The following is a 24901-nucleotide window of genomic DNA, read 5'->3' as shown; positions in this document are numbered from 1 at the left end:
TTTCTGCCTTTCATCCTTAGGCTTTCGATAAAAGGAGTACACTTTGGCTACATGATAGTAACATCTGTTATTTACAGTGCAATAAAGACTATGGCCCTCATTACGACCCTGGCGGAGATCGTGGTGCAATATGCACCATGGAGCACAGCGGAAAGCTGCCGATACCGCCATGGGGGTTGGCGGATTTACCGCCCCATTCCGACCTTGGCGGGGCGGTAAATCCCCATTCCCCATTTTACCCTTCCCCATTCCCATTTTTGCCCCATAGGGTATAATGGGAGTGGGGAAGGCGTTAATTACGCCACCGTAAAATACGGTGGCGTAATTAACAACAAGGTCCCGTAGCGCCATTGATTTCTCCGCCCGGAAAAACCAGGCGGAAAACGGCTCCATGGCGCTACGGGAACTCGTAGTAGGGCGGAAGGGTCCGCCGCGAATACCGCTGGCGTAAACCCACTCTGCCAGGGTCGTAATGAGGCCCTATATAAAAAGCTCAAACCTCGGCATGGTCACGAGAGCACGAAAAAGATAACGCACCAAATAAATAAACATGCCTCCCTTCGTTTGAAGGGAACGTTGCCCTATGACTGGGTACACCACTGCTGATTGCCAATCCTGCATACTAATCTATATGACTGTGTTTCTGAAAGCGGCTAATCTTATGCAGCCTTTGATCTGAACAAACGAGGCAGGTGCTTTCTTGAAACTGACAAAACACACGCTGATATGGCTGGCTGGCCTTCAAGGTCAGACTGGGGCGTGAAATTGTCCCAGGCACCAATGAAAAAGTGAACACAGTTGCGAATGGCAATTAATTCCTTAGACTGAGTACTACCCAAGAGGGCGTTTTTTTTAATAACATGTGATGCAAATTGTGCATTTTAAAGAATATTAATTCAGTAACACTGGTCATAATTAGTAGCCGCATGGTGAAGTAACATATTAAATTGGCCCAAAAAAACTAGCCCACACTAGCATTTTTGCATTTCGGTTCAGGTATTGCCCTATAGGCGAGTACTAGCGTGCTGGCCTTCCATGAGAGCAAGCCTTTGTAAACACATTACAAAAAGCAATCTAGCTGTGCTTCAGACAGCAGACCACGACAGGCATATAATGCGGCAAAGGTACAATGACAAGTGATAGGTGGGTCAAAGGTAACGTGTCGGTTTAGCTGTCGGTGGATTCGTGCACACGCTTAACAGCTGCTAAACCTTCTCGGAGCAACCGCGAGTTCCGAACCCTGAAGACAGGAGTTCAGCTCCCATCCTGTTCCTCTAGGCAAACATATGTGTATGGGTGAAACCCACCAAGCTTACCAAATAGTTCGACTCACGCACTATATTCAGTGAATTGTGTAACGTGTTGATGCCTCAGAATCGCAGGATGGTAACACTGAGTACCCACGTATAGCGCTACATACCGCTGTGGGGTATTCTTGGCACTTGGATGTACCTGGCAGGCACATCCAGTGCAAACTTATTAACAGGCATGCTACAGATCATAGCTCTTACCTGCTGCACACGCATTGCTGGGCCTGGTGCCACTAAACACGCATGTGCTTAAATGCAAATTAAATTTTTAAAAAAAGAGAAGAAAAGCAACAGAGACCTCTTTGTATCACGGACGTCTCTAAGCGCTGGGAACCATTGATGACTGTCTCACGATGGCCCGGACATGTGCTTTTGCTTTCCCTTATCCAGGGATGGAACTTTGGCCGGATTCCGGATCCCCGAAAGTCCTGCAAATTCCTGAAACAGGTCACATGTTATCAACTGCCATATATGAGGAGTCCCAATCTGTAAGGACCCTGGATCGTATGCATGTCCCCACCTGTAGACTAACAGGATACTCGTGCCATACGTGCATTTAAAGTGCATATTTTAAGAGAAGCATATGATTAAATGGCCCTCAGCTATATGGACGCCAAGGACATCCCCCCTACCATCATCAGGAGGAACTAAATCAGTTTCCGCTTTTTAGCCAATGTCTCTGCAGGGACTTGAAGCTTTGCTTTTCCAGTTACATGCGCGAGGCTGCAAGCAACAACGCATGGCACAACTATGTCCCCACCTAAATGACCCAGCCTCCAAGCATCTGCGTTATATAAGTCTCTCTGCATCATATGCCCATGGTTGGGAGCTGAGCAATATACTGGTGTGTCGTGTATATAAATAAGGCTTTCGCAAAGCGCTGTGCAGAGAACAGGTTTACAAATGCGATTATCGCCCAACGGAAGTTGGTATTCCTTTATTGACCTCAGAAGAATGAAGGGCAGAGTTGGACTTGCCACATCGGACCTGAAGATCACCGCAGCGATCGCTCAACCCGCTGAGCCATCTTGACTTTTGAAGGCGTTGCACAAAAAAGTAGTACATGACAGCTGCGTGTGAACAGCGAAGATGGGGGTGGGGAGCGCAACATCAAACAGGCACTACAGCTATGTATATTAACTATATGTATAGCTTCACACACAGATGAATGTGCCTTGGAGAGGGGTTGGGAGCAGGTGATAAAGGACTCCGGTCGCCCTTGCGTAGGTAAAAAAGGTCTCATCAGCAGGACTATTAAAAAATGAGGTTCATCTTAAAAATAAGACTTGAAGTATCAACATGTCATTGCCATCTCGTCCTTCAACTAACTTAAGTGAGCCAAGACTACAAGTCCCAGAGTGCATGTTGTTGCTATCCGAACCCCAGTTGGAGAATCGGGGCTGCAGCACCTATCCCAAGCAGATGCCCACGAAGACACTGGAAAGAAGTTGCGCTCCATCAGACAAAGCACACACTCAGGAGATGCCCGGGCCTGCCTTGGGCGTTCAAGCTGAACGGCTATTGTGAAAACATACCAAGGAAAGAAGACAGGACAGCTGTTCTGCCCCCATTCCCAGCTACCCCCACCAAGACTCTGAGACCAATAAGGAGCTAGCAACTACAACACTGCTGCCATTGTTTCCGTCTAAAAGTGTCCCATCGGGCGGCCTTCCTCGGGCCTCCCAGCCGAACACCAGTGGATTAGAAAGAAAACAAAGATAGTATTCACAGTACTTACATTGTGCCCAGCTCCCAGTCTCCGCTGGAGTACGGAGAAGGGGACATCATGGACCTACATGCCAACCCTCCCGATTTTGGCGGGAGAGTCCCGATGTTTCAGTGAAAAATATTGCTATTTTTCACGGTCTCCCACCTAAAATAAATGTAGCTCCAATGCATTCTTATGGGAAAATGTTGGTCTACCGATTTCCCTGATGAAATCTCTCTCACAAGTGCGTCCAGATGTTGGTATGTATGCATGGGAGCTCTGCACAAAGCAAGGTTTGTCGGTAGGAAGAGCCAGGAAACGTTGGGGGCTCAGGGGTCAGCAGAGAAATCCCCAGAGCATAGGGGGGGGGGGGGGGCGGGTATTCCTGTGCCCCTTCTGCTACCTGATCCAATGCAGCACACATTTACTATGTTACCAACTCTATGTTTCGCTCAAATTGAAATCCTGCAACTAACAGTGAAGACAGCATCCGTGTTGTAGCTGCTGAGTCACTGCCTTTAACAAAGGCCCGAAATGTGAAAAGAGAAGAGGGACACTTAAAAAAGTTGAAGTTTATTCTTGGGATGGGGAAATCTCTCTTCATATCCCCTACACACAATACACTGATTCCCGCTGGGACCTTCCAACCTTTGAACTGCCTCAACTAGCACGTATAACCTACCCACAATAAGAAATGTTTGTACATTTAATACAGCTAGCATACGTTTAATTCTGATAAATATATGCGTTTTATGTATAGAGTCCTCATGTTTTCATGATACATATATTAATAGAGAATGCTAAAAAATTGTGCAATTGTATACGTTACTTTTATCAAAATGTAACATTCTAATTTGATATTCCAACTTAACACTGTAAACAACGACATTTCAAGATGGTGGCTCTATCGAAAAAATTGGCTGACATATTCGGCACAGTAAAGAGTGCAAAAAGGGGTGTTTTTTTGGGTGGAGATGGGTGGGAATGGGAGGAAAATCATATAGATTTAATTTAGAGATGGGCGTTAAACAACATAAATCTATCCTCATATGTCATCAGAAATGAAAAGCATTAGAGACACTCATTCCTAGCGCTTTCAGTGCCACCTAATAGCCAACACTAAAAATGGGGCCTCTAAAAACAGCACAACCACTGCCCTCTTTCAGATGGTCTATTTTTTAAGGATATGGCCCAAAACCTGCATTAAAATAATGGGCCTCATTACGAGGTGGGCGGTAAGGGATTGCTGGCACCGGTAAAGGCACCGGTGCTGGCAATCCCTTACCGCCCTACTACGAGTTCCCTTTGCGGGTCCTCCCTTAACGCCTGGTTTTTCCAGGCGTTAAGGACAGGACCCGCAAAGGGACTTTAGAGCTAATAACGGTACAGAATTGCGGTACCGTTATTAGCCCCTTCCCCATTCCCATTGAGCCGTATGGGGGCTCAAATGGGAATGGGGAAGGGCCCTGGTGAATGGGGAATTACCGGTCCCGCCAACCTTGGAATGGACCGGTAATTGCTCCATTCACCAGGGCGGAGCCGGTAAGGTTTTGGAGGCTGCCATGGCACTAATAGCGCCATGGTTACCTCCAACCTCGTAATGAGGCCCAATATGTTTTTTTTAAATAGTCACAATATGAGGGGGAACAGAGAGGGGGGTGATGGGCCAGATGGAGAGGGATTGGCATGAAAGAAGAAAGTTGGCTGCAGGGTGAATCGGTGGTTAAGTCAGAGGATATGGCGTGTGGGCCAGATTTGGAACGGCAGGCCAGAAAGCAGAGAGGGAGCGGCAGACTACAGGCATAGCAGTGGGCAAGAATGCATTGAGAGAGCAGTTGGCCAGAAAGAGGCAGCAAGCTGCAGAATGGGAGAAAAGATGGGAACGAGTGTGCTAGAATGGGAGAAGGAATGCAAGATGCAGAAAGAGCAAGAAAGAATGAAGGACTGTACTGCAGGAGGAATTGGGGCGCATAAGGTGTTAGTTGGGAACATGGTGTGCAGGGGTGTTGCTAGGGGTGTTACTAGTTCTGGAAAAGATGCAGGACTCAGGCTAGCGATAGCCTTTTGGTTGTAGCCCCTGAGCTTCTATCCGGGGCTGAAGCACCCCTCCCCCACCAACGCCTCTGATTGGAGTTAGGCAGGTACTGGGGAGTGTGAGATGTGACTTAGCTGTTTGACAAAATATGTTAGTAGGCGCATGATTGACATAGTGAGATGCTTGGTACTGTATATTGTGATGTAGAATTGTTCAGTGTGAGGTGTTGGTGAGTGGGGTGTGTGGGTGCTTGGAGAACATATAAGGGGGAATATTTTAACAAATATAACTGAATCTTAAATAGGCATGCCCATTAAATCAAAAAGTAGAGTAAAACAAACACTGTTCTATCAAGCCTGGGACATCAGGGACTCATCCTATTAAATTGATACAAAAGGTGCAAATGATTATAACCTGGCTCACTTGTAGCCTCACACACTGCCTCTTGCTTGCAACCTATCAATCTTACACCCTGTAGTCAATATTGTCAGTCAATGAATGTCTTCACCTTGCAAACAAGAATGTAGAATTTGCAAATATGCCCAAGATCAAAAGGATGCACCTCAGTGTAATACATTCAGTTCTCAGTGCTAATTGATTTTATACAGAGAACACAAATGAAGTGTCATGTTTTGTGTACTCTTCTATCTAATTATTTTGATGTGTTTGACATCACTGGTTTCTGTTACCTTTGGTTCTCTGAACGTTTTGGACTACAACTCCCATCCGTCTCAGCCAGTATAGTGAACTATGATAGATCATTGGAGTTGTATTCCAAAACATCTGAAATCTGCAGGTTTCTAAACTGTGCATTAGGACAATAGCTTAGTGTTGTGATAACACCAAGCCTAAAAGGGCACTGTGACTGAAGTGTAGCAACCTAGGAACGCGTATCCACAAAAACAGTGCATATGAATGGGCCTGGGGAAAAGAAAAGAAGAGAACACAAAGGAGATATGAATCTTTAGTGGGGGGCAAGAGGAATGAGAGAGGACAGAGAGAGGGAATGATATGATATGATATGGTATTTGTAACGCGCCTATACACAAGGGAAGGCAATATAAATATTAAATAAATATATATATATATATATATATGTATATATATAGAGGAAGAGATTATTTAGACAGGACGTTTAAGGGAGGAAGGGTCTGTATGCCCCCCATATATTCCGCATGAAATAAGTCTATTTGCTGAATCCATCAGGGGGAGACGTCCCCCTTAGAGAACCATGGGACAGTACACTTAGACTCCATTTTGTGCCACCTCAGAATTGATATTGTATTAGGCCGCACAATGATCTCTAAAAAGCCTCGTCTCCCCTCATCCAGTGCCACGCACAGCCAGCTCCAACAGCCCCCACCACCTCCTTCCCTGTTTGCGCCGCACCAGTCCAATTCTCACAGAAGCCTAGGCGCGAAATGTTGCGAATAAAAGAATGTATTATTTTTCATTCTCTGAACTCATTGCCCTGTGTGTGATCAGGGAGGATCTTGACTTGTGTATTCATCCATCTCCACAAACCTGCTCTTGCTCCTTAGCCCCCAGCTTTAGGAATAATTTCCTGTATTTCCTGGGTCCAGAATGTGTAAATACATGCTCACAATTTATAGGTGACCTCTCTGTCTGATATATGTTTTAGGTGCAGCATGAATCTACTGATATGTCAATGGTTATTGTGTAGTTTAGCTTAGACAGACAATCGCGTCTTGTGGACCCAACCTGACCTTCACCCCACGTGCTGGCAGGCGGCCCCAGCCACAACAACCAATCAGAGCCTGATGCAGTATATTGCTACATACTGGGCCATAGCTGCCCTCCAATGAACAATGTTATGTTTTACTGTATGTTATGACATATTTTGGCTTTATATTGTACTGTTCATGTATTTTGGAGCAGAGTGCTCTGAGAGCAGCAGAGTCCTCTGCATGCACCATTTGCACCTTATAAACCTTTGCTTACCTTGCAATCTTTCTCCTGGTCTCATTCCCCACTGGGATGTGTCCTTTTTATTCTGAGTTTGGGTTGCATGTTGGGGAATGACCACCTTCACTTGGTGACCTCAATGTGATAGCTCAGAGAGGAATCCCCTGTGCCTCGCGGTGAGATTCGGGGCCCCCACATCAAGACCACAGCCACCTATGGCCGACTGGTATTTAAAACATGCACGCTCCTGAGCAGGTTCCACGGGTCCCAGCTTTGTAAATAACCAACTGCTCGCCGGAGCATGTGACGGCTTGGTTGGGGTGGCACCCCGATTGTGGATAGACCGCGAACAGAGGCTCTCGGATCACTGCAGACACATGAGTATTGATTGCAAGGAGAACTAAAGGAGGGAGGAATAACGGGAAAGGGGTCCAATTAAAACAGTAGAAAAGGGTGCGGGTAAGGGTGAGTAAGCGTGAGTGACAGTTGACAAAAGCGTCTTTGCTTCTTTAGATAACCATTAGGTTTTTTATACATAAGGTGTTCACAGAAGAGGAGATACGTTAACCTAGCTCTGAAAGGGGGTGGAAGGCGGTGCTGCATAGTACTGTCTCGACCAGTGCAGATTTATAAGTGAGGAAAAGATAAGTAAGTAGGATTTTTGTGTATTGAGTAGACTCAGAGAATATTCGTTTTTAGTTTTCTTCTTCTTAGTGTGGTGAACACTCCTTAGAGGTTGGCCCAGAAGGGGCCAGGGTGGAGTGACTGTGAGGTGTGAATGAAGGTGAGCTTTTTTGAAAGAGGGAGTAAGGCCTAAAAGGGTAGTTTAAAAGTACATGTTTTATGTTCTTTGTTGTCAGTAAGGTGCGTCAGAGTGTCACGTCTATCGGTTCAACAATTTATGTTTTAATGGTTTTTGTTGTTTCTATTACATGATCTGATCAAAATAAGGTATATGAAAAATGTTGAAAATACAAGTTTGAAAATGTTCATGCCAGAAGACATAGGGTTTTTGAAGCATTACTCGTGAAAATTGAAACATACACGCACGCACTAACCAGACAGTGGTCAGACATTATGGGGGCAGATACTCCATTCTTACATATATGCCAGCACCTCGCCTTATACAGTGAGAAAATAAAAAAAGTATCATGACCAATGACTGACTGAAATCAAGTGGGAAGGGTCATCTCAGATATGGCCAGAAGGAGCGTCCTTTGATAAAAGGGTGTTAGACCTGGTAGCAACATATTGAATGGCCAAATATAAGGGAAAATAGCTCCAAAATAAATGGGAGTTGCTAGATCTCTGGAGAATGTTCGAAGAAACACCCCCAATAAATAACAAAGAAAGTGGCCACAACCCAGGAGGGAGGGGAAGAAAACAACAAAGGATAGGAGCCTAAAAGTTTTACCCAGCATTAAATAAACCCGCTGAGGGATATTGTGACCCACTATATTTGCCCCAACCGAGTGCGCCCACCACACCGGCAGTAGCTCCCCCTACCCCTTACAACCATAAGGGTTTGTACGGCCCAACAAGAGCACCCCTAGTCCATTTAGGGCACCTCATGCGGGACCTACAAAATCAAATGAGCACTACCCAAGCAGAGTTAACCCGATTAGGAACGTTGTGTGAGAGTTCACAGCTTCTGCCAGGGGTTGGGCAGACACCACCACCCACACCATCAAAAACCTCCTCCCTTATAGCAAAGCATGAATGGAAGTCAGGGGACTTCCTCTTCCGCATTGATAGTGTGCCCGTAAAGGTAATACGGATAGAGCGGGAAGAGGAGCAGGTGAGTACAGGACAAGGTAGTGTGACGTCTGACAGGGAAGAGGAGTGTTAGAGTGACCTGGATGAATATGTGAAAGGAGCAGGGGGTGTGCAACTGCCATGGTGAATGCCACTGAGAGAAGAAGATGAGGAAGAAGGTTGACAGGGAGGATTGAAAAGCAGATTGGGAAAATGGCATTGGCAAAGAGGAAGGGAACAAAGGTAGGTAAGGGGAGAGGGAAATCATATGTGCAGATTCCTCTCACCCAGAAGGGGGTGGGGAGGCCTCACTATATACCTTAAGCACTAATGGATAAAGCGGACTTACTGACGGCGCTGCCCCGCTTTCTGGGGGAGCGAGTAAATGGATATATGCTTTTGAGAAAAATTCTGCTGTGGTTCCATTAGCAATAGGAGATGTCAAGAGCTGATTTGTGTCCGCAGTGGGGTATCAAGCAAACAGAGCGTGGGTGAACTCGGGTTTCCAGGAGTGACCATAGATTGTGACCGCCATGATGGGGCATCCTTTAATAACGTAAGGATGCAGGTTGGGGATGCACTGCAGAGAACGTTTCCTGACACCCGCGATTTACAGTCAGTGATGGAATGCACAATGGGGGACAATGAAGATGTTGCGCAGTTCATTCTTCGGGTGCAGGATATGTGGAGACGGGCATGGGCTGGGACCAGTCCACCTCCCTCTTTTACTTCATATTCAAGAGAATCCTCCCGAAGGAGGTACAGAAGGTATTAGATAAAATTTCCAGCATAGAGGCCAACAGTTGGCCAGAAATACCAAGCATTATAGTGCACCACTGTAGAAGGATCAAAGAAAGGGAGAAGGAAATTGTACAAAAGAGATTGGCAGACAAAGCGAAGCTTGTACAAAATAAGTTGGTGAAGGTCACAGCAGTAGCAGCCGCCCTCCCCGCAGACAGATAGAGAGATGGGAGGAGGGGCAGATATCAGTCCAAGCTATAATGGCAGCCATCTCGGCAGTAAATGGTCAAGAACAATGGCCGGAGAGGAACAGTACAGAAGGCCACAGTGGAAAGGAAGACCTGGAAGAGGTGGGTACTCGGGAAATGCCAAAATCAGATGGGGAACATGCACGGTAACCCTTTCACCACCACGGCTAATGGTGCACCAGTGCCATTCGGGGAGCAGCCATGGTTGGGGAAAATGATTTTTTTTTCGTTCTTCATTCCCAGGGACAAACACACACCCAGACTAGGGCAGCCCACAGAGAGCACTTGCGTGTCGAGTCCTATCGACTACCCTACGTCCAGATGAGTAACCAGTGGTGCGGGTGGAAATAAGAAACAGACAGTTAATCTTTATGGTGGACTCGGGGGCGGAAAAATCACGCCTAATGGAAGGCCGGTTTCTGCTGTCAGGAAAAAAATTGGAAATGCAGGGATTCTCTGGGGCAGTAGTCACTGTTCCATACAAGAAAGATTTGATATAACGGTGGGGGGGGGACAGTGTAAGCACCTCTATTGTATCATGAAGACTCACCAATAGACTTGCTGGGGAGGGATCTCCTTAGTAAACTTAACATGACCATCTCTTTTACAGAAAGAGGGATAGTGTGTTCAACTCCAGGAATATGCCCCCTAAGGGTGATGCTATTGATTACCACCATAGCAAACGAAATAGCAGTATGCTGGGTACCAGTTGATGCAGAAATGTTTGTATATGGAATACAGGTCTTGGTAAGAGTGGTGCCTGAGATGACACAAACAGAATGGAGAGTACTTTCTGACTTTGTGTTCCGCCCCGTGGCTGCCCCTGAAATACGACCAGGTACCATCCTCTCCGTAGATTTGCAGGGAGTACAACTGTCAGCTAAACATACTGTGGTGGTGGGTCTGGACATACAAGGATGCAAGTGGCAAAGTGTATTATGCACAGTCCCAAACATATCGCTGCGCAATCTAACTGATGAGGAGCTGTTTACTGACAACAACAATGAGGGGGAGATAATAATGAAAATATGCATGCCCTGTGATATAACGGTTCAAAACAGACGAGTGGCAAATCCCCTCATGCCCCTCATGGCCATTGTCAATACACCTCCATTGTTCTTTAATGAAGACATGCAACAGGTACCCACACATTTATGGACCACTAACCCTCATGATCTGGGGCTCTTACATGAAGTGACACCAGTTAAGATCAAATTCAAGCCTGATGCAGTGCTGCCCCGCATAAAAGAGTACCCCCTGTCAAGGGAAGCAGAGGAAGGAATAAAAGAGACAATACATGCACTTCTCCAACAAGGTATCATTGTACCATTAAATTCACCAGGTAATAATGCGATTTATCTGATAAAAAAAAATGAAGTGCAGGGCTTGGAGGATGATACAGGACTTATGTCCACTTAATGACGTCATCCAAAAGGAGTTTCCCCTTGTCCCCAACCCCACATCCATTTTGTGCAGCATCCCAAAATTGGCCACATGCTTCACAGTGGTAGACTTGAAAAAAAGAAATTCTCAGTACCCATGGGCCCAGACTCACCTGACGGCATTCACCTTGGGGGAGGAGGGGGATACAAACATTGCAGGTTCCCATAGGGATACTGTAAAAGCCCAAGAATTTTTAACAGAATATAGAGGACCTTGGCAACACAGTGATGCAGTACTTAGAGGACCTCTTGGTTTGTGGTGAGAGCGAGGAACAGTGCAGAGCAGACTCCATCACATTTCAAAATTTGTTGGCCCATAAAGGTTACAAGGTGGACAAAGGAAAATTGCAGCACTGCCTAGTGGAAGTACTCTACCTGGGACAACTAATATCAAAAGATGGCAAGCACATACTCCCAGATAGGGCAGAAGCTGTGCGCGCGACCATCATGCCCCACACAGTGAAGGGCATGCAGAAATTTCTCGGCATATGTAACTATTGCCGAGCATGGATACTTGATTATGCAGCATACACAAGGCCCCTACTACAGGCACTAAAAAAAGCACAAAAAGAAAATACAGGTATCACATGGACACAAGAAATTAACACTGCCTTCAACACACTGAAAGAACTTATTTGTACAGCACCAGTTTTAGCCACCCCAGATTATGATCGAGAATTCTATTTATTTTCGCACTTTAATGGAACACTCATGACAGCTGTCCTGACATAGAAAGCATTGTTAGGGCACAAGACATCAGCATACTACAGTGGCCCTTTAGATTATGTGATGCAGGGGCAATTCTCGTCCAAAGCTCTCACAGCAGCTGCCTTTGCAATTGAAAAAAGCACCACTATAGTGATGGGATGCTCAGTAACACTGTTTGTTGAACACTCTCTTTTTGCAATTCATGAGTGGTCCAAATCCACACTTACCCCCCAAAGGGCCACTGCATATAAAATAATACTGTTGAGCTCCAACATCCACATAGCACACTGCAAAACAGTAAATCCGGCCACATTCATCACTGAGCAATGCACGGTAGAAGACATGCAAAACCACGATTGCGCCACATACGAGGGGGAGGGTGACACAATCTCAAAACAAATGAAAATACCCGAGAGGAAGGTGAATTGTACTTTGTGGAAGTGTCAGTGTATTTTTTCCCCGACACAGGGGAAAAGCATCTGGGTACAGCAGTGGTAAGATTAGAGGAAGGGGAATATGAGATCACAGTGCAAAAAGGATTACCCATGCACTACTTAGCGCAAGCTGCAGAACTTGTAGCTTTCATTGAAGTGTTGCACGCATCAAAAGGATGCACGGTAACAATTTATTCAGACTCGGCATATGTAACGATGACGGTACATGCTAGGTTATCTAGATGGAGATGGAGAGGCTTCAGAAGAGCAAACGGGTCCCCAGTACTGCATGCAGAACTTTTGAATGAGCTAATAGAAGCACTAGCTGAGCCATCAGTAGTGGCTTTGGTGAAATTCCAAGCTCATACAAACAACATGATGTCATATCTGAGGGGAACATGGCAGCAGATGCTGCTGCAAAACAGGCAGCATATTTCCAAAAACCCTAAGCAGCAGAATATGTGCTAAAAGGAAACACCCACAAGGAAAAGGAAGAGGGATATATCTGACTGCCCATAATGCAAATAATCAAACTGCAAAAAAGGGCCCCACTCGAGGAGCAAGAAACGTTGTTAAAGAGTGGCTGCAAACAGTCACCAACTGAACTCCTTTGGCGCCAAGAATGTACAGGGCGGGTAGTGATGCCTGTAGAATGACTGCAACTCGCATTTCAGCAATTGCATTTCCCAGCACACACAGCAAAACAACACATAGCTGCAGACATACAGGAAGATTGGTTTGTTAAAAAATTACAGGAGCATCTAGCAAAAATGACAGTAGAGTGTGTAACATGTCAAACTTACAATTCTGGACATTGCGAGGAACACTGCCCTGCCCCTTCGGACCTTTCCGTGAGCTGCACATTGATTATGCGACATGGGAGAAAGGTGCAATGGAGCAAGAGATCTAATAGTGGTAGTATGCCCCTTTTCACGCTGGGTGGAAGCAGGACCATGCGCCCACCCAGACGCATAATGCATGGCAACATTTTTGGTGAAAGAAGTGTTTCCACATTGGGGCATTTGTGATGTCATGCACTCTGAGAACAGAAATCACTTTGTCAACAACCCTTATAAAGAAGTAACACCCTTGTTAGGAATTTAAGACAAATTATGTTCCATTTACCACCCACAAGCAAATGGTGTGGTCGAGAAGATCAACAGCCTCCTTAAAAGCAGATTGTCAAAATTGTGTCACACACTCAAAATAAATTTGGTGTATTGTTTGCCCCTAGCATTTTTTCAATTGCAAACATAACCTAGCAAAGACCACCACTTGTCACCGCACAAAATAGTAACAGGAAGGTGCATGCAGACACCATTATTCCCTCTAAGGAAGGGATCAGATGCTCATAGAATGGCCACAGTTTTGGATGAGGAATTCAAAGAAAATGTAATACAGCTTACACGGACGGTAAGTAGTATAGCTAAACAGATTGCCACACCATTTACCAGGGAAAATGAAACTGAAACAACCTCTGCAGCAACAGACAGTCCTGCGACACAGTTAATGCCTGGAGAGTGGGTGTATGTGCACAGCTTAGTGCAGAGATGTAACTCTCCAAGATTTCATGGCCCTTGTGAAGTGATTTACTGCACCCCTTCTGCAGTGCAGGTTAAGGTCCTGAAATATTGGATACACCTCTCTGATGTCAGGAAAGCTCATGACAGCACAACGCCCAACGAAGGACAGCGAGATGAGCAGGAGGCGGCGGTACCTTGACTAAATGAAAATAAAGAAAAGTGATATATTTCAAACATAACAGGAAAAAATAAAGCAATGTATATATAGCTACAGCAAAGTAATTAATGACTACATGAAATAGAATAATGTTTTACAATTCCCTCTCTCTCTCTCTCTCTCTCTCTCTCTCTCTCTCTCTCTCTGATTGTTTTCGGTGCCCTTCCTCCTCATTCCTTTCTCAATGAACAAAAAGATATATGTTTTCTAAATGTTTGCAAATGCACTTAACCCATTTTATTTACTCTGTAGGTTCAAACATGGCTGAGAGGAGGACCCTCAATGACAACGCCACAACTGTAGATAGCAATAGGGGAAATGTTAGCACGACTAGAGCCTACATATATGACTGCAGACTTTATTTTGTGGCCATAGTGTTCTCGACAATTCTATTGTGTTTAGGACTGTATTGGTCAATTTATTTTATTTTAGAAGAGATAAAAGAAGGGGGGGCAAAGCTGGTACAAGAGGGAACCCACTTAGTATGGGAGGGGTTGAAACTGATCTGGGCCCACAATGTCTCATTGAACCTCTCCTCCCTGCACAAAAACAGGACAATGAAAGCCACACTGAATGAACTGTCAATGATGGATACTGATACAAATGTACTTAATGACTACAATGATGACAATCTAATTGCTGATGTACTAATGCTGCCACATGCACACACACATACACACACACAGACGATCTCTAACCCTACCTCAATCAGCGATTACATGCACTTTAATTCTCAAGCACCCACCTAACACCTCCATCCTACCTCAAAGCATGGGCTATATGATCAGGGTGAGAATGAAAAAAGTAGTTTAGGGATCTTTCCTATCCGTTACCAGACACTACTGAAGTTGCATAATGGACTAGGGGAGAAATATAAGGAAAAGTGGGGCGGTACATAAATGGTATGATGCATACCATGGCCTGGGGTTGGATGCAGTGGAGGACCCCCATCACCCAGACCAGTCCATTAAATGGTACTCTGACATGAGCACCATGGGTTGACAAGAAACTAATGAGAGTTGCTATGTGTGTTCCTTGATACCCCATGCATCAGCAACACCTAAGGTTCTGATCCCCCAGGAAACCGCGATAGAGGATGCCCAGTGTCTCATTCATCTAGCACTGTGTAGAATTCAGAGTACCTTCCAGGCACACACTGTAGCACTGCAACTGATGCAGAACAAAAAGACGTGTCACAGCAAGCCTCAAGAAGTACTGTGCATGGAAGAGATGTTTTTTGTTATAAAAGGGACAATGTTTGCGGAAAACAAATGGCAAGAAGAAACAGTGATGTGCAAAGCAGAAGCACTGCAGGACCTGCCAGAAGAAAAGTTCCACTGTGTCAAGAAAACATGCACTCAGGTCTGGTCTCAGCACATTGCCAAGCTAACATGGGTAACTGCTCTGGAGAAACCAATCAAGATCCAATGTGAAGTACAATATGAACTTTGCTTCCACGGAGAAGGGAAGGTGCCCATGGGGGCAAACACACACTGCAATAAAACACTTATCATCCCAACATGAAGAAGGGAACAGCTGCATTAACAGACAATTACTGGCTATGCAGCAAACAGGCATACTTGCTCCTCCCTACATCATGGCGAGGTACTTGTGCCCTGATCACGTTGCATTTGGCCCTGATCTTGATTCCGGAGAGTCATTTCCAGGGGTAGAGGGTGCCTGCCAGAATGCTTCCAGCACCCCAGTCAATGACTGAAGAACCCCCCACGTATGATGTGCTGTTGGAGGATAAGCTGCAAGACAGAGTGTCACATACAAGAAGAGCATCGAAATATAACTCTAAAGACTCCTCTGAACGTTGGGCAGAGATACCCAATCAATTTAAACTCTTTAGTTCGGCAGAAACATCTTTTGCATCACACATACCAAGCATCCAAGCACGAGCAAACACCAAGTGGTTGCAGATAGTCAGATGGGAGCTGATCCAGCTGGCCAACGACACTGAAGAAGGGTTCAACGTCATCAAGGTGGAACTTAGAGCATTGCGACTGATGACTATGCAGAACAGATATGTGATGGACCTCCTCACAACATTGAAAGGTGGCATTTGTCGTAAAATCAGGAGTGCATGTGGCACATTTGTGCCTTCTGCCGATGCTGACAATGGAACACTATCACAAAGATTCAGTACTTACTGGGGGATATTGATGGTGTTGATCTGGCCAGTACAGGGGGCACCCAGAAGGTGTAGGTACCCATAGCCTCAGTCAACTTGTGGGGGGTCAAGTTAAATTGTGCAGTCAGTCTGGATTGTTCGAATGCAGTAGAATCTCTCCTGCCTGAGGAAGGTGTGGCCCAACCCCATGTAGCACCAAACTTTGTAGCTTACAAAAGAAACAAAACTAAACTTGACCCCCTAGTGGAATTTTTGAGGTGGGGAAAAAGGATGACCAGATGGTAAGGAAAAACTACAAAATCCTGGTGTCTGGCCTGGAGATGTGCCCAGAAATGCAAGGAATAAGATGCCATTTACTCTCAGAGGCATGTCTACTGCTGTCATGTCGCCGAGTTCCTGGTGTCCGTGGAGCCGCTGGCGACAAGGATCTTAGTCCCGTTCGCCCAACCGCGAACAGCCACGCCCCCTTTCCCTGGTTTCACTTTCTTTCTGTTTTCATTGGCTGGAGCATTCCGCGACCCAGAGTTTTAACCAGCTCCTTCTGGTTCACGGACGCGTAGCAACGCTTCCGGTTTTCGTCCCGTTAGCACTGCTTGCTGGCTGTCACTACTCTCCGTAGTTCTTCGACTTTTTCCCCGGTTGGGTCCTCGCGGCCAGTCCGGCTCCCTTTCCTTGTTTCCCCGCTCTTCCGCTGCTTGCTACGCTTTTCTCGCTTCCTTGCTAACTCTGTTCCCCGCCTTCTTTGCATTCCTTCCAACTTGTGCTTACCCTCCCCCCTTCCCATCTTCGCTTTAACCGCTTTCCTTCCTCTCGGCTGTGTTTCTGCTCGTTCGTTAAACAACCTTTCTGCTTCCTTCTTTCTTCTTGCTCTGCGCTACTTCTCCCGTGTACCTGACCCCTGTTTGTCCATTGGATTGCTCTCGCCAACCGTTTTGGACACTGTGCTGTAGTCTTCCCGTGTACCAGTCCTCAGCCTGTATTCCGGATTGCTTCTCGCCTGCTGTTTGGATACCTCTGCCTTATTGATCCTCCGTGTACCATTTCCCCGGACCGCTTACTGGACTGCCTGTTTTCTGCGGGGTACAATTCCACGTGATACCTCCAGACCCTATCGACCAGCCAACACCCTGCAAGGATTCCTGGTTCCACTCCTCTGAAGATCATTGTGATAGCACAGGGGTTTTTTGTGCCTATGGGCTTTTTCCCCTCCTGGTCGTTCCTGGGGGAGGAGCCCCTTGGTCTCCCTTTTGGGGGGCATGGTGGCTTCCTCCCGGGGTCGTCCCTATCTACATTAAAAAAAGGTGCGATCACGAAGAAAGGAAAAGAAGGGCTCTTGGAAGGAAGAAGAAGGTGAGGAGTCAGGGGAGGGGGAGATCTCGGAGTCTACATTGTCGGACGAAGATATCACCGAACTCGGTGACAGTTTGCGACGCCAAAATGATATGGCCACCCCACAGCAGGTACAAGAACTCGTAGCTGCTGTACAAAGCCTGAATCTGGAGATGCAGAACCTTAAGACAGCTAACGCCACCCTACAACAGCGTCTGACGGACAGAGAAAGACCCTCAACCGATTTACCCCCACTTCCCCTTGTGTCAGGGAAGTTTGATGGCCCTCCTAAAAGGGTCAAAGAGTTCCTGGACGCCTGCAATCTTCATTTTTCATTTCGCCCCCAGACCTTTGCATCGGATCATGCTAAGGTGGGGTTCATGATTACCCACATGACCGGGGATGCCCTGGCCTGGGCTACCCCTCTGGTAAATCAGCCGGACCCGGTTTTGCAGGACTACAACGCCTTTAAGACTCTGATACAACAAACATTTCTGCGAACAGAAGGTACCTTCCTGGCCTCGGAGGATCTCCTTGATATCCGTCAAGGAAGCTCTGATCTCCTGACATACATCACCACCTTTAAACAGGTGGCTGCTGAAGCAGGTTGGCACGAGCAGGCCCAGTATGCCATATTTCGGCGGGGTTTAAGGGAAGAACTGAAGGATGAGTTAGCTCGGATTGAAAGACCTGTGTCCTTTGCTGAACTCCTGACCGCTACCCTCCGAATCGATTTCAGAATGACAGAAAGGCGTCAAGAAAAGAAGAGAACCAGGCTAAGTTTACCCCCTCTCTTGGATACTCACTCACCTACGTCAGTGCCCTTCCAAAGAACCGTTAAGGAAGAACCCATGCAGATCGGAACTACCCGAGCCCCACTCACACCTGAAGAAAGGAAACGGCGCAGGGAGGGCTCCCTGTGTATGTACTGCAGTTCTTCCTCTCACCTACTAAGAGATTGTCCTGAAGTACCACCAGAAGGTCGGGAAACGCTCGCCCTCGGTAAACATTGGGACGCATTACCGAGGGGCTGGTTTTAGTCCCTACGCTCCTCTTTCTGTATCCTCCACTGAGATGTCCGAGGACTCCCGGTTGATGGTGCTCACGGTCACCCTCAGAGTAGACACCAAAGAAGTTACTACTTTGGCCTTACTCGACTGTGGGGCAGCAGGTAACTTCATGGATACACATTGGGCAGAAAGGCAGGGAGTGAAGAGAATAGCTAAACAAGAAGATCAGAAGGTGGAGGGGTTGATGGCGAACCTTTAAGCTCGGGCTTGATCACCCACACCACAGAAGCACTCACCTTGTCCATCCAGCAACACATCGAAAGTATCACATTCGATATCATCAGAGCTGCACACTTCCCCATAATCTTGGGTATATGTTGGCTACGCAGACACAACCCCAGTATCGACTGGTCTAGAAACTTGCTGAGTTTTCAGTCTTCTCTCTGCAAATGGGAATTCTTACCAGAGCCAAAATTTGAGACCGTCAAGACCACGAACAGCTGTGAAGTCAGAACGGTACACTGCCTGCCACACTATCTTAAGGAGTTCAAAGAGGTAGTAACAGAAAAGACACCCATCGAGCTCCCGCCGCACCGGCCCGAGGACTGCTGTATTGATCTGACCCCAGGAGCACTGGTACCTTTTGGTAGGATGTTTTACTGTCGTTGGAGGAGAAACAATACCTCCGAAGTATTTGGACAGTAACATGGAAAACGGACTCATAAGACCATCGAAGTCTCCCGCAGGGGCATCCTTGTTTTTCATCTCAAAGAAGGACTCGAAAGAGTTGAGACCGTGTATTGACTATCGCAGCCTAAATAAGGTCACCATCAAAGATCGGTATCCCATGCCGCTGATCACCGAAATCTTACAAGCAGTTCATGGAGCCACTATTTTCACTAAGCTCGACCTAAGGAATGCTTATCACCTTCTCCGGGTGCAGGACGGTGATGAATGGAAGACGGCATTCCGGACTCCATTCGGACTTTTTGAGTACCAAGTAATGCCGTTTGGGTTGGTAAACGCCCCGTCGGTATTCCATCGGTTTATGGACAGGCTGTTTTCGGACCTACTGTGCCAAACCACTTTGGTGTACTTAGACGACATCCTGATTTACTCCCGCACTCCTGGAGACCACGTAGAACACGTCAGAGAAGTATTCCGCAGGCTACGGAACAATAATCTGTCTGTTAACGTTGCCAAATGCGTGTTTGCAGCCTCCTCCATTCCCTATCTAGGATACATCCTTTCCGACCACGGTATATCCATGGATCCACACAAGGTGACCTCCATCATTGAATGGCCTTCACCTACCTCAGTCAAAGAGATTCAGAAATTCCTGGGTTTAGCAAACTTCTATCGGAGATTTATCCCCAATTTTTGACAAAAGATATTACCCATCACTTCTCTCTTAAAGAAGTCTACAACTCCAAAAAACAGCTTTGGGAATCTCAAGGAAGCTTTCTGTTCTGCGCCCATCCTGCAACAACCTAACCAACATCTGCCTTTCATTCTGGAGACGGACGCTTCCTCTGCCACAATAGGGGCTGTGCTTATTCAAGAAGTGCAGGGTGTCGAACATCCGGTGGCTTACTTCACTAAGACCCTAAACACCAGCCAAAGGAACTATTCGGTCATAGAATGAGAGCTATTAGCCATGAAGGCAGCTTGTGTGGAATGGCGCCACCTCCTCCAGGGAGGTAGGTTCCCGTTCACCATTCGGACCGATCATAAGAACTTACAGGTTCTCAGACAGTTTGAGTGTTACAACACTCGACAGGCCCGATGTGCCCACTTCTTCGCTCAATTTGATTTCCATATCACATACATCCCAGGCAAGATGAATATCGTGGCCGATTCTCTCTCCCGCCGATGCGATTACATGACAGAGACTGATACACCTCCCAAATGGATGTTCCCCCTGGCCAAGACCATCGGAGTTGTTTCAACATTCCTTAAGCAGGTACAGGAGGATTCCGGAGGCTGCATCGAAGTGGAAAGACATTCTAAAGATCTGGTCTATGAAATCAGGAACGGCCTCTACCTTGTTAAAGGAAGACTCTATTTACCCACTCCAGCTTTCCGCAAGACGGCACTTGCCTGGTGTCATGACTCCAAACTTGCTGGACATAGGGGTGCGGCCGGTACTCTCGAATACCTCCAGTGACATTTCTACTGGCCTAAGATGAGAAAAGATGTGGATCGTTATGTTCAGTCCTGTATCGTCTGTCTGCGGAGTAAGTCATCTTGCCAACGACCGATCGGCCTACTTGAACCATGTGCTGTACCCAAGGGTCCTTGGAGCACAATCTCTACAGACTTCATAGTGGATTTGCCCCCGTCTCAAGGATGCACATGTGTAATGGTGGTTGTGGATTAGTTTACTAAGTTGGCTCACTTCTCCCCATTGCCCGGGGTTCCCACGGCGGCCAAAATGGCGGAAGTGTTTCTCCAAGACATCTTCCGGTTGCACGGTATGCCTAACAAGATAATATCCGACCGAGGAAGCCAGTACACCTCCCGGCTCTGGAAGGCGCTCTGTGTCAGACTGGGTATTGAAAGAGCTCTCACTTCTGGATTCCACCCGCAATCCAATGGGCAAAATGAACGCCTGAACGGAACTCTGGAGCAGTACTTAAGGTGCTTTATCAACTCCCAACAGGACAACTGGTGCACGTTACTCTCTCCAGCAGAATTCTCCTATAATAACTCTACACATTCCGCTCTTGGGTTTAGTCCTTTTTTTGGTACCTATGGTTACCATCCTCGCTCCATTCTTCCTGTCTCTGGCCTTTCTACTAGTTTACCTTCCGTTGATTCCTCCCTGTCGCTCCTCAGAGAGACACACAAGAAGGCAGAGGAAGGCATTAAGTCGGCTCAAGCGCAGTATTGCATCCAAGCCAACAAACACCGCCGACCTGTCCCGGGGTGGGATGTAGGAACTAGGGTCATGCTTTCCACTAGATACCTACCTCGTTGGATCCATTCCTCCAAGCTGTCTCCCAAGTACCTAGGGCCATATGAGATTATACAGAAGATCAACCCAGTAGCCTTTCGCTTGAAACTACCCAACAACCTCAAAAGGGTCCACCCCGTTTTCCATGCCTCTCAACTCAAGTCCTTCCATGCGGACACCTGGGCCCGTCAGGCTAGACGGGCCCCGGTTCCTCAGGGTTCTACTCAGGCGGAATATGAGGTTGCCCAACTCTGCGACTCAAAGTATCGTAGGGGCAGGATGAAATATCTAGTTAGATGGAAGGGATACCCCTCTTCAGAGAACTCTTGGGAACCTATCACTCACAGAAATGCTCCTGCCTTACTTCACAAATACCACTTCTTTCATCTAGGAAAACCAGGGGGAGGAAACTATCGAAGGGGGCATACTGTCATGCCGCTGAGTTCCTGGCGTCTGTGGAGCCGCTGGTGATAAGGATCTTAGTCCCGTTCGCCCAGCCGCGAACAGCCACGCCCCCTTTCCCTGGTTTCACTTTCTTTCTGTTTTCATTGGCTGGAGCATTCCGCGACCCAGAGTTTTAACCAGCTCCTTCCGGGTCGCGGACGTGTCGCAACGCTTCCGGTTTTCGTCCCGTTAGCACTGTTTGCTGGCTGTCACTACTCTCCGTAGTTCTTCGCCTTTTTCCCCGGTTGGGTCCTCGTGCCCAGTCCGGCTCCCTTTCCTTGTTTCCCCGCTCTTCCGCTGCTTGCTACGCTTTTCTCGCTTCCTTGCTAACTCTGTTCCCCGCCTTCTTTGCCCTCCTTCCAACTTGTGCTTACCTCCCCCCTTCCCATCTTCACTCTTACCGCTTTCCTTCTCTCGGCTGTGTTTCTGCTCGTTCGTTAAACAGCCTTTCTGCTTCCTTCTTTCTTCTTGCTTTGCGCTACTTCTCCCATGTACCTGACCCCTGTTTGTCCATTGGATTGCTCTTGCCAACCATTTTGGACACTGTGCTGTAGTCTTCCCGTGTACCAGTCCTCAGCCTGTATTCCGGATTGCTTCTCGCCTGCTGTTTGGATACCTCTGCCTTATTGATCCTCTGTGTACCATTTCCCCAGACCGCTTACTGGACTGCCTGTTTTCTGCGGGGTACAATTCCACGTGATACCTTCAGACCCTATCGACCAGCCAACACCCTGCAAGGATTCCTCGTTCCACTCCTCTGAAGATCATTGTGATAGCACAGGGGTTTTTTGTGCCTACAGGCTTTTTCCCCTCCTGGTCGTTCCTGGGGGAGGGGCCCCTTGGTCTCCCTTTTGGGGGGCACGGTGGCTTCCTCCCGGGGTCGTCCCTACTACATAAAAAAAACGTGCGATCACGAAGAAAAAAAAAGAAGGGCTCTTGGAAGGAAGAAGAAGGTGAGGAGTCGGGGGAGATCTCGGAATCTACATTGTCGGACGAAGATATCACCGAACCCGGTGACAACTGCTGACCATTCTTGAAGCCTTGCCTGCTGCGAAGGAGACTCAGGACTCAACCCTCATTGTTAACACGGGCAGTAGTGGAGGTGACCACATTTCTACCGACTGTGAGAGTGGGCCTAAGGGTGCCAAAGATCTAACACCCACCAGCACGGATCCTACCATGAAAAAGGATATTAATACCATTGTTGGCTGCACCCCTGACACTGAATTTGCAGGAGAGCAGGCAGTCATCACCCAAGAAATTCTGCTATCTAACAGATTTGGACCTTTAGAAGAGCTAACTACCAAAGTCCCAGCAGAAGGCTCTGTAGATATCGCAAGCTGGGTGGAACATAACAAGGGCAAGACGAGTGTTTATAAGGCTATGAGTGCAAAGGGTGAGCATTATACAGCAGAATCACCCAATCATCAAACAAGTAAACCGGAGAAAAGCACTCAGAATTCTCCCAGTCATGGTTGCGTGTGTGGAGGATTGGAGATGTTAAAGGCAATTATGACCCACTTGGGCAAACTAAAGGAAGTTGTGCACTTGATGGGGAGGGAAGTGCCAAAACTCTCTCGCCACAGTCCCTGGCAAAAGTCTGGGGCTGTGGATGCTAGTGCCCAATGCCAAGTATCTCAGAGTGAGCCACTCGCACCCAACCTCCAGTCCCACGAGCCATTGTGGGCAGGGGCAGTAAAGCTCCACTACGCCTAGCAAGCACTTGAAAAAAGCCTATAGACTGAAGCAACCTGGTGGTGACACAGAGAGTCAGTACACCTGACCAGGTGTGCATCCAACTTGGCTATGCACCTCAGAACTGCCAGAATGACCTAACGCTGATTGCAGAAATTATGGGCAACTACTCGTAGACAAAACGACCAGATAGGTCATCCTCTACCAGACCCTTTCTGGTTGAACATCTTGGAAAAACACTGTACTCCACGACCCAACCAACACAGCTCAAATTGAACAACCATAACCACCTATACATGTACAATGTCTCAAGACTGATGAAGGGGCATTACGAAAACCACGATGCGCTTGTCAATCAATCAATCATCACAAGCTTTATTCGTCTGTGAAAACCATCAAAGCACCAATCATACACATTCCAAAATTATTTAAAAAAATGAAAAAACGGATTTCAGATATATAGGTTAAAACAGATAAAAACAATTAAATATCACAGATTTCTTTATCAAGTCTGTCAAAAGCTCTTGTTTTCCTAAACCATGATCGGTGCAAGTACTTTGCCTCAATTTGAACTACAGATGGCTCACCAGTTATTGTGCACAAATTTTATGTGTCTGCTAGTTTGCGGATATCACTTAATCTAAACGTGGATACTAAGTATCTAGATCTTAGTACGTCATACCCAAGGCACAGCGACATAAAATGGGACACTGACTAATTTGGGGCCCCCCAAATCAGACAAGTGGCTGTGTTGTTCAGGGATCAGATCATGATTTATACAGGTAATTTTGAAGAGCCAGTTCTCAAATTCAGGAAAAGTGACCATGCATAAGGCAGTTGGATGAGATTGTGGTAGGGTTCAAAGCCAAAGTCCTCCTTCAAACTGAGATACTGATGACCTCTGGAGAGTTTGATATAGGATACTACCATAGTTTTCCTGCACTTGGGTATGCTCGCCTTCTTAAGCAGGTCCAGGCAACCCTTTTACATAGTGGATGGTCATCCCCACAGATTAGGCAGATTGAAATTATGCGACCAAAATGTATTATGTTTTAGCCACGGGGTGGAACTACTGCCTTCCAGAGATATAAAGTCGGTCTGCATTGATCTATAGTCTGATAAATCTGGAGAAGACCATAAGCGTATGCAGATCAATAATGGTTTAAGAGATATGTCTGCGATTGGCCTGAAGGTAGCATTCTAGCTGCAAGATTTTATTAGGGGTACTCTTTGACTGAATGGGCATGGATTTTAGAAAGTTGTTTTCTGAGATTCCCAGGGAG

This window comes from Ambystoma mexicanum, chromosome 10 (genome assembly GCF_040938575.1).
Source record: "Ambystoma mexicanum isolate Mex_15411 chromosome 10, UKY_AmexF1_1, whole genome shotgun sequence".
Taxonomy (NCBI): domain Eukaryota; kingdom Metazoa; phylum Chordata; class Amphibia; order Caudata; family Ambystomatidae; genus Ambystoma; species Ambystoma mexicanum.
This window is presented reverse-complemented; position numbering follows the sequence as displayed.